Raw genomic sequence first — 12,809 nt, forward strand, 5'->3', positions numbered from 1 at the left:
ATGGTGGAATGAAGTGGATTGCTGGGGGGCAATGGTAAGAGGTTGCAACCGTTTCGAGCAATTAGCGTGAGCCACAATCTCGGCAAAAGGCTATAAGGAAGAGGTAAATGCCAGGGCTTGATGCAGACACCCAAGTGCCCAGACACGGACACAGACAATTTTAACAAAATTAATTGCCCGACAGACATGGAAGTACATACATATATGTGCACACATAGAGACGCTGCAGAGGATTCTGTGCAGAGGAATGTTGTAAAAATACAACATACTTCATTAATTGAATCCCCAGGAAGAGAAGGGGCAAAGGCAAAAAGAGATTTGTATCCAGCTCGAAACTTTCCCCGGGATTTAAACTATAAATTCTTTACATAGAAAAATTGTATAAAGTTATCAAATATTTTCGAGTCTTGGCAATCTTGTACTTCATGTACTGGGCGCCCTGGGGGTTAACCAAGGCAGTTGCTCAACTCCAGCTGCAATTTCGAGCTCCAGCCCGAGCTCCAGGCCGAGTCCGAGCCACAGCCACAGTTGGTTGTGGATGCAGCGCCCCCAATCCTTGGCATTAACTTTTTCGCTATATTAATTGCCAACATTTGAACTTTTATTTAATTTACGAGCTTGTATGCGGCAACCGAGCCACAGTCGCCCCCACACAATCAGCTAATACAAATGCCAAGGCGTGTGGGGGGGCGTGCCAAGAGGTCTACCAGCAAGAAGTGCAGCATGGAAGCAGCCAGAGATAGAGCCAGCGACTTGACTTGCACTCGAAATATATAAGTTTCTGCTGTCTGTGAGAGGGTGTGAATGTGTGCGCACATAAAACAAAGAACAGGCAGAAAACTGAGCATCAGCCAACATGGCGTATTAGCAATGTGGAGGCCCAAGTGGAGGTCGTTGGCGTGCTATAAATACGTGTCATGTCTGCCTCAGTCCTTGTTCCTCCACATGCCAGGACCGAAGCCAACCCAACCTCCAGTGCCCCTTGTAGCCAGAGGGGTTGTAGATTTATGTAGAGCCACATACGCGGGTTATTTCGGGCTCATGATTTTAATTTCCTCCAAGCGCGAAGGTTAATTGCCATTAAACTTAAAATGCTTTACTTGTACCCGAAACGGAACCCTTAAGGCCGTACAAGGCCACTAACTAGTTTTTATGATAAATTTGGGACTTGCTAAGATTTTATGCTCACTTCGGGGCCCATTAAATGTGACGGCCCAGCCGAAGTTAACCCGATCAAACATTTATTCAAGCTGTTGCTGTTGCCCATCAAAAGTTTTAGCAGTGCAGCAATGTTTTTCGGGAGGAGTGAGGGGACCTGTACATTATTTTTGCATATTTGCAGCCATTTATTTGCAACAAGAGGCAGGAACAAGCAGCCGGAGAGCACAAATAATAAAATAAAATGGTTAAATTATGCATAAATAGCGCGAAATGTTAAACAAAGTGGGAGTGGCACACAGCCCTCAAGCAGCTGACTCCTGCCGCGGCAGCAGGACGCATCCTGCCCAGACCTGCGTCCGTCCTTCTCCTGCTGCTGCTGCCGCTGCCGCTGCCTTCTGGGCCATAATTCTTGCGAGTCTGCGCCAACTGAATGCGTAATTAAAATGTTGCACAAAGCAAATGTTGCACTGCCACCCAAAGACGAGCACGAGAGCACGCAACAAAAAAAAATCATGAAAGGGGGCCAAGGACAGTAATATAAAGAAATTATGACTTGGCATTACACTAAAACAGAGTGCAGAACGTGCCCCCAAAATATGCAAAAATACGCAAAAAAAAGTTTCCGAGTTATAGTCCGACGGAAAGGGAGTTCTTAGACAAGAGAATTCTGTATGACATTAACTGCAGCCAGCGTCGTCAGCAAGGCCAAGGACAATGGGGTAAGCTTAATTGTTAAGAGAGCTCCTCCCGCTGCCAGGACTAATAGTTGTAAAAAAGTGTAAATAGCTGCACACCATCTTGCTACCATTTTAAAAGTTGATTAGCTTTAGTTTTCCGCACATAACCAAAAAGCAAGTACGTTGACGTTAAGATTTCAAGAAGATCATTGGCTGGAAGGAGCTTAGAGGGAATTTAAAAAATAGAAACAATGCTTATAGCTCTCCTTCGGCAGCAGCTCCAGCCCTCGAGTCCCGTCAAGTGGCAACGACATTGGAACATCCCTAACATGGTACCACTCATTTGGGAGGTTGCTGTCCAAGCGTAATTGCTGCAATCGATATTGGTTATTGTAGTGGCGCAGCTCCATGATGCGACGGCGACAGAACTGCCAGGTAATCGTACGCTTCGTGTCCAGCTGTCGGACGATGTCCGCCCAGATGCTCTTGTGCATGGCGGTGTTAAAGAAGTCGACGTGTTTGAAGTTCCACAGGCATTTGTGTTTTGAATACAGCGCGAGAAGCTTCAGATTAAACCGCTGCGAACGCTTCAGCAATGACGATCTATATTCTGTAGACAAATCATCGTCTGATTGTAATGATAAAGTCGATGATGAAGGTGATGGTGGACTCATTGATGCCATGTAGTTCTCCATCCACAACTGCAACCGTTAGCATCAAGAACAAGATCAAAGTAATACCAACAAAATTTTACAAATTTGTTGATAAATTTCAAAAAGGAAACTGTTTTCATGGCCTGATGTGGGGCGATGATCTAGAATTATATGTATTTAAATCATTTTACAATCTAGAAACGTAATATTTAATCTAAAATATAGTTTCTAAGGATAAGACGTTCCTAAGACTTTGCTGATGTCTTCACACTCTTCACATACAACAAGTATTCGGTTTCTCAATGTTAATATAATGTATTTATGATTATGTAAGCCCTTGAGTTTTCCCAACCAAGAAACCAATGATTTTCCCCTTGAATGATCTATCTTGCAGGCCGAGTGATAGTCAACCTTGGCGTGGAGCTTGGCATGGTATTGTAGTTCTTCTTCTGCCACGTCTTGATCGCATCGTTGCACAGGCTCTCCTCGATCTGGTTGAAGCACTGCTTGAGAATGAAATAAAATGAAGAATGTATAGCGTAATGCTACAAAAAAATTATATATTCCTCTTACTCGTAAAAACAAATACGTATTCAAATATCAAACATTCTCTGTTTTTATGTACGAAAAAAAAAAGTTTTTTACTTCGCATCGATTGATAGCATATTTGATTGCGGTTCCCTGTCACGCTGAATTATATTTAATTGCCGAATCACCTGTCATCAGTGTTTTGCGGTGGTTAGCCCTAGTTTTTTGTATCCCACATTCATTGTCAACGGCTTTTGGAAAACTCTGAAACGTAAGTGACAAACTGACCAGCGCAGAAAATTGTGCAAAATAATTCGCATTTAATTTGATTTTCAATGTTGAATGCACTAATACTTATTAAGGGAAACAAAGTGTCATTTCTCATTTACCAACAGCCAAAGCTAATCCATAAACGATTCTATCTTTTTTATTTGATATTTTTTATGCCATTTACCCGAATGCGGATGATAATTAATTTCATTGCACATTGAATGCGTTTGGCTGCTAATTTAATAAAATCGTGTAAAATGGTGCGAAATGCTTTGGTGACTTTTCCCATTGACACATTAATTAATTTTAATGCAAATGTAGTATGTAAAATGGCTAAAATTCGATGTAAATTTTGTTCATTATTAGAAAATAACTTGCAAATTTGTGTGAAAGCTTAGTGATCTGTAAAAATCGGTTTTGTGTTTCTATGCAGTGATTTTCAACAGTCCCCATATAATTATAAAGCCAAAAATCGCATTTATACCGAGTAGGATTTGGATTCTCATCCCATTCCCCGGCATCCTAACACTGTCATAAAGTAGAAACCTTTATTGCTTGTACTTGGTTGAACAACTAAAGCCTGCGGGAAAACTTAAACCCCTATCACGCCCACATAGAGCACACAATACCGAAAGGGGAGACGGAGACACACACAGTGTGCAATACTCGTAAACTTTTGCTCGAAAGAGCCATGCTACAACCAAGCGAAAAAAACAGCACAAGAGCGGGATTTAGATGACGAGGTTTTAGATACCCTTGTAGATACATAAGCTATGATATATAGTGAAACGATATTGAAGAAAATCTGATGGCAATACTCATTACTTTCTAGAGTTTGATTAGGATCACAAGCATCATCTTTGTATTATAAAAATAAAGTTGTGGGTCGTCGTCTTGCGATGTTTTACTCAGATCAGCGGGAGCGAACGAAGCGAGTGAGCCGGGGTAGGCCCTTGAGCGGAACGGGTATGTAGGGGGCTTGCACGCTAGTTCTTTATATCCATCTGGATGGCAAACATATTTCTGTAGTCATGAGACCCTCTGCAAAAGGGCTCTTCACCTATGCTCTGCCATTTGGAAGGGTACTACTACAATGACTGGAAACGGGCAAACTGTTTATCCCGGACACCTAAACAAACAGTGCATACTTTCAAGCTCTGGGCCCTGGCCCCTCGATTGTTGACACATGCAAGGCGTGCAATAATGCGAACCACAGGGCGTGGTGTTTGCCGTGTCAGAAGTATTTTGATTTGGAAAATTTAAATTTTCTACTTCCACCAACCGAGAACCAAGCCTGACTTATGCAGAAACAACAAAGTAAAGAAGCCATGAAAGAGGTTGCCTTAGATCGAGGTGAGAAAGGCACAAAAGACAAACAATGTTTGGTGGTCTTGGCCTGGCAACAAGTTTTTTATTGCTTACCAAATGAGCTGATGGATGGCAAGGGTTCTGCGGATCTTGGTGTTAAGTTTGAGCCAATTTTAACGTTTTCATATGCCAGCAAGGGCCATAAAAATGCATTCTTTATTTGGCTTCGAGATTTATTCGTTTACCAACGAGTTGCTTATCAAAAAGTAAAGTAAGAGAGAGAGAGAGAGAGTGAGTGTGTGTGGCACGCAAAACGCGAATTTCTATTTCTTTGCACTACGTGATTTGCAATTTTCCAATTTCCCCAGAGCCGAAAAATAGAGTAACCGCTCTCTGCCGCGCACGCTGTTTCACTCTTTTGTGTGGCATATCAAGGCGAATACCGAGCACACAGACAGAAATGCGGTTGTCCACACGGCAAATGTCGGCTGCCATTTGATTTTTTTTCTTTCCTGCTCGGCAATTTTATTTGCCAGTCGAGTTGCGTATTTTATACATGACTACAGCGGTTATTCACTTGGGGAATTCCGTATCTAAAGTCGCTCCAAAATGCTGGAAACATTCAATATTCACTTAATTGAATCGAATAGAATATTTCCTTGCAGTGGAGAAATTTTCAATCACATAGGGTAAATTTTTCTATACAGTCTTAAGATTTAATTTCTGAGTCTTTTTCTCTGGGTTGCACTTAGTCAATTATTACTGTTTTGGGGCCTGTCAGTGATTTGGTAGCATTTCAGCTTCAGTTTGTTTGCACTCTGGCATCCTGCATTTGTATGGCATTTTATTTACGATTTCTTGCAATTCCTTATTGCTGTTGTTGCTGGAGCATTTCCTCTACGCGATATGCACTTCCTGGTCTGATACCTCAACTTTGTATTTCCGCCATTTCTTTGGAATTTTCCTTTCCCTTCTGGAGAAGGAGGAGCAGCAGGACCCGGGCACTGTGATTTCTATTTTAACGCTGCCAAGGCTTCGCTCGAGGCAAATAAATATTTTTTGGCGCACGCGAGAGAAGTCCTTTCTTATTTTGTTGTGCACTCTCTGTTTGCCTGGAGATGTTTCTGTTTCGGCCCTGGTCTCGGGTTCTCTGTGTGCTGGTGTCCGTCTGCCATTGTCTGCCACACCATTTAATGTGTTTACCAGATAATCGAAATCATGGCATGTTGCTTAGTTTTTATTTGTTGCATTAAAGCATTGAAAAACGCAGACACTTGCCATGTGCCAAAGAAATTTGGCTTTATTTAAGTTTGCTTTCTAATTTGTAGAAGTGAACCCCCAGACAAACAACAAATATTTCAGTAATTACTTTGTTGCTCTTCGGGACTTTCTACTGCACACAATTTTCTATTGTGGAAAAGTTTTGTAGAACTATAAATGAAATTCATTTGAAAGGAAAGCAGCACATACGATACATATTTCGACTCGTCAAAGGTTTCGGCTGCTCTATAATTAATTTCCTTGAAGACAAAAACTAGAAACTTTTATAATTTATACGCGCATGCAGTCGAAAACTGAGCCGGAGTCGTCTCGAGTCTCGAGAGCTGCTGATGTGTTGTCAGGCGATAAACACGCTTGTCAGCGGGGTGGCAGCAGGGCAGAAGTTCAACTATTAATTACGTAACGGAAATGTAAATGTTTCGAGCAATTTGTGCCCGCAACAAAACACAGCTACGTGCAACACTTGCAGCCATTCCCCCGACACGAAGTAGATAATTAGCAAAAAGTTGCAGGCTAAAATAAAGTTGCACCAGTAACTGCTGCCTCATCCTCTGGGCTGTGTGTGCCTGGGTGTGTGTCCTTAGGCTACCAGGGTTGCTGCTGACAAGGTGTTGCCAACATTTTTGCATATGTCTTCCTTCCATTTTTGGCAGTTGAGGCAGCGGAAATTGCTGTCGGCACAACTTTCCTTTTTTGTGCAGGGCGCTCCATCCTCTGGAGCCTGCCTGGGAAAAAGCGGAAAGGAAAACGATTTATAATTTAGCTAATTTGATAAAGATGTGTGTTTGCTTTTTATATCCGTTTAGCCATAGCTTTTATTGCACTTTCTCTTCAGCCCAAGGACGCTTTAACTTTTATCATATGGCAAATATTTTTCATGCACTTTTATTGTTCGCAAAAGTTTGTCCAAGTACAAATGAATGGGTGGGTAAACAAACTATTGAGCATTGTTTTACTTTTGTTCCCAGAATGTTTGCTTGTTGCATTCGAAGCGAGGGGGTTCCAAGCCATTTTTTCGTTGTTTTTGCTGTTGTTGTTATTCCAACGCTTTCGTAATGAGAAAAGTTTTTGGCATTCCACAAATGTTGTCTGTCTGTCTGTGTGTCGGGTCGGGTCGTCTGTGCTTGTATTGTATTTTGGTTTTTAATATTATTCAAAAATCATTTATATTTTGTGTAAAAAATGTAGTCTTTTTTGTTCCAGGATGCCAAATGTTGCTTTAAACCCTTAAACTCCATTACCAAAATCCATCCTGTTCTCCATTTGTACTTTTCTTATTCCCCAGCTAATTTTAACATAGTAAATACTGTTCCAATACGGTCACAGGGCCATGGCCATAAAGCTCTTGTACCACAGCTTGAAATCCACCCAAACAACGAATATTTCATTACGCTTACGCACTGTGGGCGTTAACCGGGATGGTTAAACCAATGCGGGCACTCCAAGAGTGAGAGAGAGGGAAGGGCAGACCATTGGAAAGCTCTCACTGCTGCAATGCAAAAATTATTTTCCCGCCAACTGCCATGCAGCCCCAAAAAATGTTCGAAGCATAGCAACGCCTAATGCCATGTTGGGTGGAGTAGGAGGTGCCCCACGACAGTTACAAGTGCTACCAGAGACTTGCCAAAATAGTCAGCCATCGCTGGCCCAGCGAGCCAAACAAGCCGCATTAATTAGTGGCCAAGGACATGGACATGGAATCCGGCAGTTCGCTGGGCTTTCAACTTTTGCGTTTTACATTAAACATTTTTTTTCTCGTAGCTTTCGTAGTTTCTGTTTCGCCATAGCTTTACTCCTGCTGGCATGACAAATTGGACGTGCTCTCTAGAGTGTCCAAAGTGGCGAAGTTATTACTACACTATGTAGTCCTTGGACCCTAGGACCTACCGCTTCCTTCAAACCAATTGCTTGGCTGTGCTGTGCATTTGTTTAACGATATTTCCGCATTTGGTCCTGTGCTGGCAGCTGGCGATGCCCTTTGGCTGATAAGCATTGAGTGCATTAGTTGCATATGTATGTTGTATATGTGTGGAGTGGATGTAGAGAGAGTGGGAGAGTACGTGAGGGAGTGTTGTGTATCTCTGTGTATGTTTGTTTGGGTGTTTTGGACTGTTATGTATTTTGCACTGACACTAAAAGCTATTTGTAAATTTCGTGGCTGCAATTATGTTTGCTGTGCTGTGTGTGGCCATCACAGTTTCCTCCTCCACTTCTCCACCACTTGGCGCACTTAACACATTCCCGGGACAACGCCATGCTCTGTCCCTCCTACCATCCCTCTTGGCCCGTTTTTTTGGCTGGCCATGTGGCTTTACTGGTTATTATTAGTTTGCTGCGGCTTGCTGCACTGTGTCCATGGGGTCTATCCTTTCTTAGTGCCGACCACATCATGCATATATGCAAATAACCTCGTGCATATAAATGTTTGCACTATCGGCTATAACATTTCTCTTTCTCGCTGCTCTTTCTGTATCTGTATTAAAGTTTCCTTTACTGTTTTTTGGCATACATTTCGAGAGTTCCAGTAGCTACATTTTTGGCTACCATTTTTGCCACATTATACCGATTTTCATGCAACTCTTTCCCCCATGCTTGCGCTACTTTATTCGCCACATTTTGTATATTTAAATAAGCATCACTTTTTTGTTGCGGTGTTGCATACAATTTAAGTTAATTTCAGATATTCCCGTCAGCTGGTCGGAAGTGACGAGCATAACATGAATTGCCTATCGGCAGTTTAACCGACACGTGGCCACTTTTTTCACACACTCTCCGCTCTCTTGCTCTTTAGCAAACTCTCTCGGGGCGATATGACCAACTGCAAACATCCGGTTGCCATTTAAATTATTGCATCCGTTCCATTAAAAATACAACAACAAAAAAGATACGCTATAAATTAACAGTAGCCTCAGGCGCCTGAACGGCCAGGTAGGAAAAAGTGTAGCCGACAAAAATATCTAATAATTTGCCATCGTCTGTGTTTCTGGAGAGCAGATGCTGCGTTGAGGTTTACTTAAAATATGCCAAACAAATTATGTTCACACTTCAACGAAGGCCGAACTTCGATGGCGCCGCCTGGCCCATATCGAGAGAGTGAGACTCGGAATTCTCTTGCCGCTCGTTCTCCCTTTTTATGGTGCTCTACAAATCATTCCGAGGGGGCATGAAATATTGCTGGGGTAGCTTAGAACGTGCTCACAGCGTTAAAGTGTCATTACTGGGCTTAATGAGTCGGCCAACTGCACAAGAACGCGCTCACACACACACACACACACTCCAGAGTAAAGTGGAGAGACAAAATGAAGAGAGATACTGAAAAAAGAGACAGTAACACCAAAGAAAGACTGAAGAGAGGGCAGACAGGAGCAGCCGGAAAGAGCGGAAGATGGCGAGAAAGTGAAAAAATGTGTAGCATGCAAACAGGCGCAAACTACATTGTTCATTGTCTGCCTCTAATTTATGTGGCTGCTCTTCTGGTCAACCAGGACCCAATAAATAATAGTTCTTGCGGCGTGGACCGACGCTTAGGCGATAGGGTATCATTGGGTGGATTGGCTGGAAAGAAAGAAATGGAGTTTTTTTTTAATATTTGATAGGTTTTCTTAGCTTACTTTCTTTCTTATTTGAAATCCCAGAAATTGTCTTCATTTTAAACAAATGCATCTTCCCCATCCAGGATACCACTTAGTCCACATTTCCCCACACTTTTCACTTACTTTTCACCAACAACCAAATGAAATAGATGGCTCGTCTGCACCATTGTTGCTTCTGGTCTTGATTAGTTACGTCCTGACATGGAAAAACAAACCTATTAACACTCATACGTCACGTTGTCTGCGGGTGAGTGCAATCCTAAGCATCTCGAGGCGCCTCGAGTAGCAGCTCACTGCCCAAACCACACAGCACTCTCGACTCCGCTGGACACATAAATTGTGGCACCCAAAATGCATAAACCAAGCATGTCGCGCAATCATTTTCAGCTGCCACGTGCCGCGGCATACATTTTGTGCATTTTATGGGGAGGTTGGACTCCTAGACTCAGACTTCAACCTCCAACTGCTTCGCCTTCGACTGATGCTTTGCCTGCAGCTGCAGCTGGCGGGCTACTTTGGCCAAAAACAAGAACAAACAAATGGCCAGAAATGGGTGAAGGTATGGAAAAGCTTCAGCTAAAAGTTGGGGGGTTGGGTAGAATTTTAAAGCTGATTACTTAATAACTTTGCCTTGGAGTTCATAAAATGCGAAGCATATCCTTCGAGTGCATAACTCCTTGCGCGCGCCCCCGTGGCAAGAGCAGAGCTTTCAGTTGCCTTGCCACTCGTTTTATGTGCACTTAAATTGTGTTTGTTATTAAAGTCTGTACGGGGCTCCTCCTGGTGCTTCAGGTCCTGGAAGAGCCTCTGATTTTGCTCCTGATTCTCCATTGGTTCTTCTGTTCGCCTGTTGTTGTTTTCCACCTGGACCAAATGAAATTTATGCTCAAATTGAGTTGCGTTTCGTGTGCGTCGAAGTGTTTTTCCTCGGGCTCAGGCTCAGGCTCCTACTTGGCAACCTTTTTCACATAATTTGAGACACTTAAGTGAATAATTTATGCTTGCAACATAATTGAGTTGCAGCTGCCACTGGCTCAGGCTCTGGCTCAAGCAGCACTTAAGCCCTCCAGCAAAGTAAGATGCACCAAAAATATCAACAAAGTAGAAGAACTAAAAGAAATTTGTGGCATGTTTCGAGTAAAACAAGTTATGGAAAACAAACTTGATTTAATGGAAATGTCAATGGGGGTTAATGGAGTTGAATGGAGAATGCTAATTTATTGAAAAATGAATGCAATACTCCCTATACCTCATTTTCGCATGTATTTCAATATTTTAAGCATATGTGAACTTTAATAGAAACCGCATACATTTTTATATATTTTATTACATGCCTGACTAAAAATGGAAAAAATTCCATACCTCGATTCAGTTTCCATCGTCAGCAGTTATTCAATTTGAAAATTAGAAAAATGTGTTACAATTTTTTCAACAAGACCTGTCAAAGTCACTTCAATGTTCCAAAACCCCAAAAAAAAAATTTAACACAAATGGTTTTGGGTGTTTAACCCTTTCTAACAAGTCGCCCAATTGTATGATGCTCCTATTTTATTATTTAAATGTGCATAAAATTCAATTAGGCCACAGTTAAAAACAACAAGGACACTCACACACACACACACTCACACTCACACGCGGGAAAAATAGTGGAGTCCATGCCACATGGCTGAAATTCAATTACAACCGCTAATGCCACTTGTATTGGGCTGAAGTCCCGCGCGACCGCAGACTCTGTTCAGCTCTAAATACCTGTAATCCGGAAAATTTAATTTGATAAAAAGTTGAACTTCAATAAGCGCCAAAGTTGCCCATGGTCGTCGGCCATTATAATTGTGGTCTCGTCTGGCTCTGTAACTGTGTGTGTGTGTGTGTGTGTGAGTGTTGACCAGTTTTTGTTGAGCGGCCACCACAGTGCAGACCGCAAGCAAATATCATCAGACATCCGACGAGTGACGGCAATAAGCAACAGTCAAAAAAAAAACAGAAACAAAAACAAAAAGTGAAAGCCCCAGTCAGAACGAGTGGCAACACGGCGGATGAATACGGCTTATGCAAGCAAATGTACACACTGACACACCTCTCACGCATACTGGCAGCACAGCTCTTACCTCTCTCACACACGCACACAGACGCGTTGACACGCGCAAATATAAAAAAACGTTAAGCTACAAAAAATCATATAAATGTTGCATACTTTTCTGCGGTGGCTGAAAAATCCACTAAGTCTCGTGCCCCAACAAAAAACAAAGTTAAATAGTAAAAAAAAACAAAACAAAAAACATACAACTATGAAATATATTAAATTAAGTGTGTGCTTAAAAATAAATTTATGAAATTAAGTTAACATTTACCCCAAGGGTGTGGAGTGCAGACTGCATTTTAATTTAATTTAGTTGCTAAATTTATTAACTAAAAACCCCGACTTTAAGCGGTGAGTTTCATTACAACCAAAATTGAAAAAAATATTTAATTAAATGCCCCGGGACACAGACACACAGTGAAACGAGCGGAGCACATTTTATAAAACGAGAAATCGCATTCTCAAACAATTTTGTGCAATGGAAAAAATTCTAATTTATTGAGTTAACGCCCATTTTTACACCCTCTGCACATGAACAGGATTTAGCCATCCCCCCACCACCCAGCTCATGGTCACGCCCGGTTGCATTCCACCAGCCATGACCATAACACAGTCTAAAAATCCTACATTCAACAAAAAAAAAATGGTTATACTATATTCAGAGGAAAAATTTAACGAAAAATTGCCCAACTCGCTGCGCCTTGGCCCCTGTCTGTCGTCGACAAATGAAATTTTCACGTTGCTGATGAGAGGCGATCCGATCCCAGAGACCCGTAGAGAGAGAGATAGAGAACACATACGCATCCACCGCTGAACCCCTTTCTGAATTTACCACACAAACATTTTCGGTGTGTCCCGGCAAAGGCTGAACACAGAAAAAAAAAAAACAAATTAAAAACTTGCAAAAATTTTAATGGAATTTTTTTCCCCTATTTCCACGCTCTCAATCTGCCACTCCCTTCTGCTATGCCTCGCTCCGGTTGCTGGGTGTCATCCTGGCTGTCGTTGTTGGCGGTGGAGCTGGCGGTGGCGGTGGCATTGCGGAAATTGTTGTCCCCTTTGATTGTCAAGCGTCGGCTTACACACATAAACGTCACATCAGCATATAGGAACACGAATAGTGGAATGGGGAGAGTGGCAGTCAGGCAGGGGATCAAAAATAAAGGTTTAGAAAAATATCCGACAGGTTTTGTGAAGTGCTGTCTTAACTGGCATTGAACTAAAGCTTTAAAATGGGTTTTTTGTATGCCAGAATATT

The sequence above is a fragment of the Drosophila miranda genome, chromosome 2 (genome assembly GCF_003369915.1).
Source record: "Drosophila miranda strain MSH22 chromosome 2, D.miranda_PacBio2.1, whole genome shotgun sequence".
NCBI lineage: Eukaryota > Metazoa > Arthropoda > Insecta > Diptera > Drosophilidae > Drosophila > Drosophila miranda.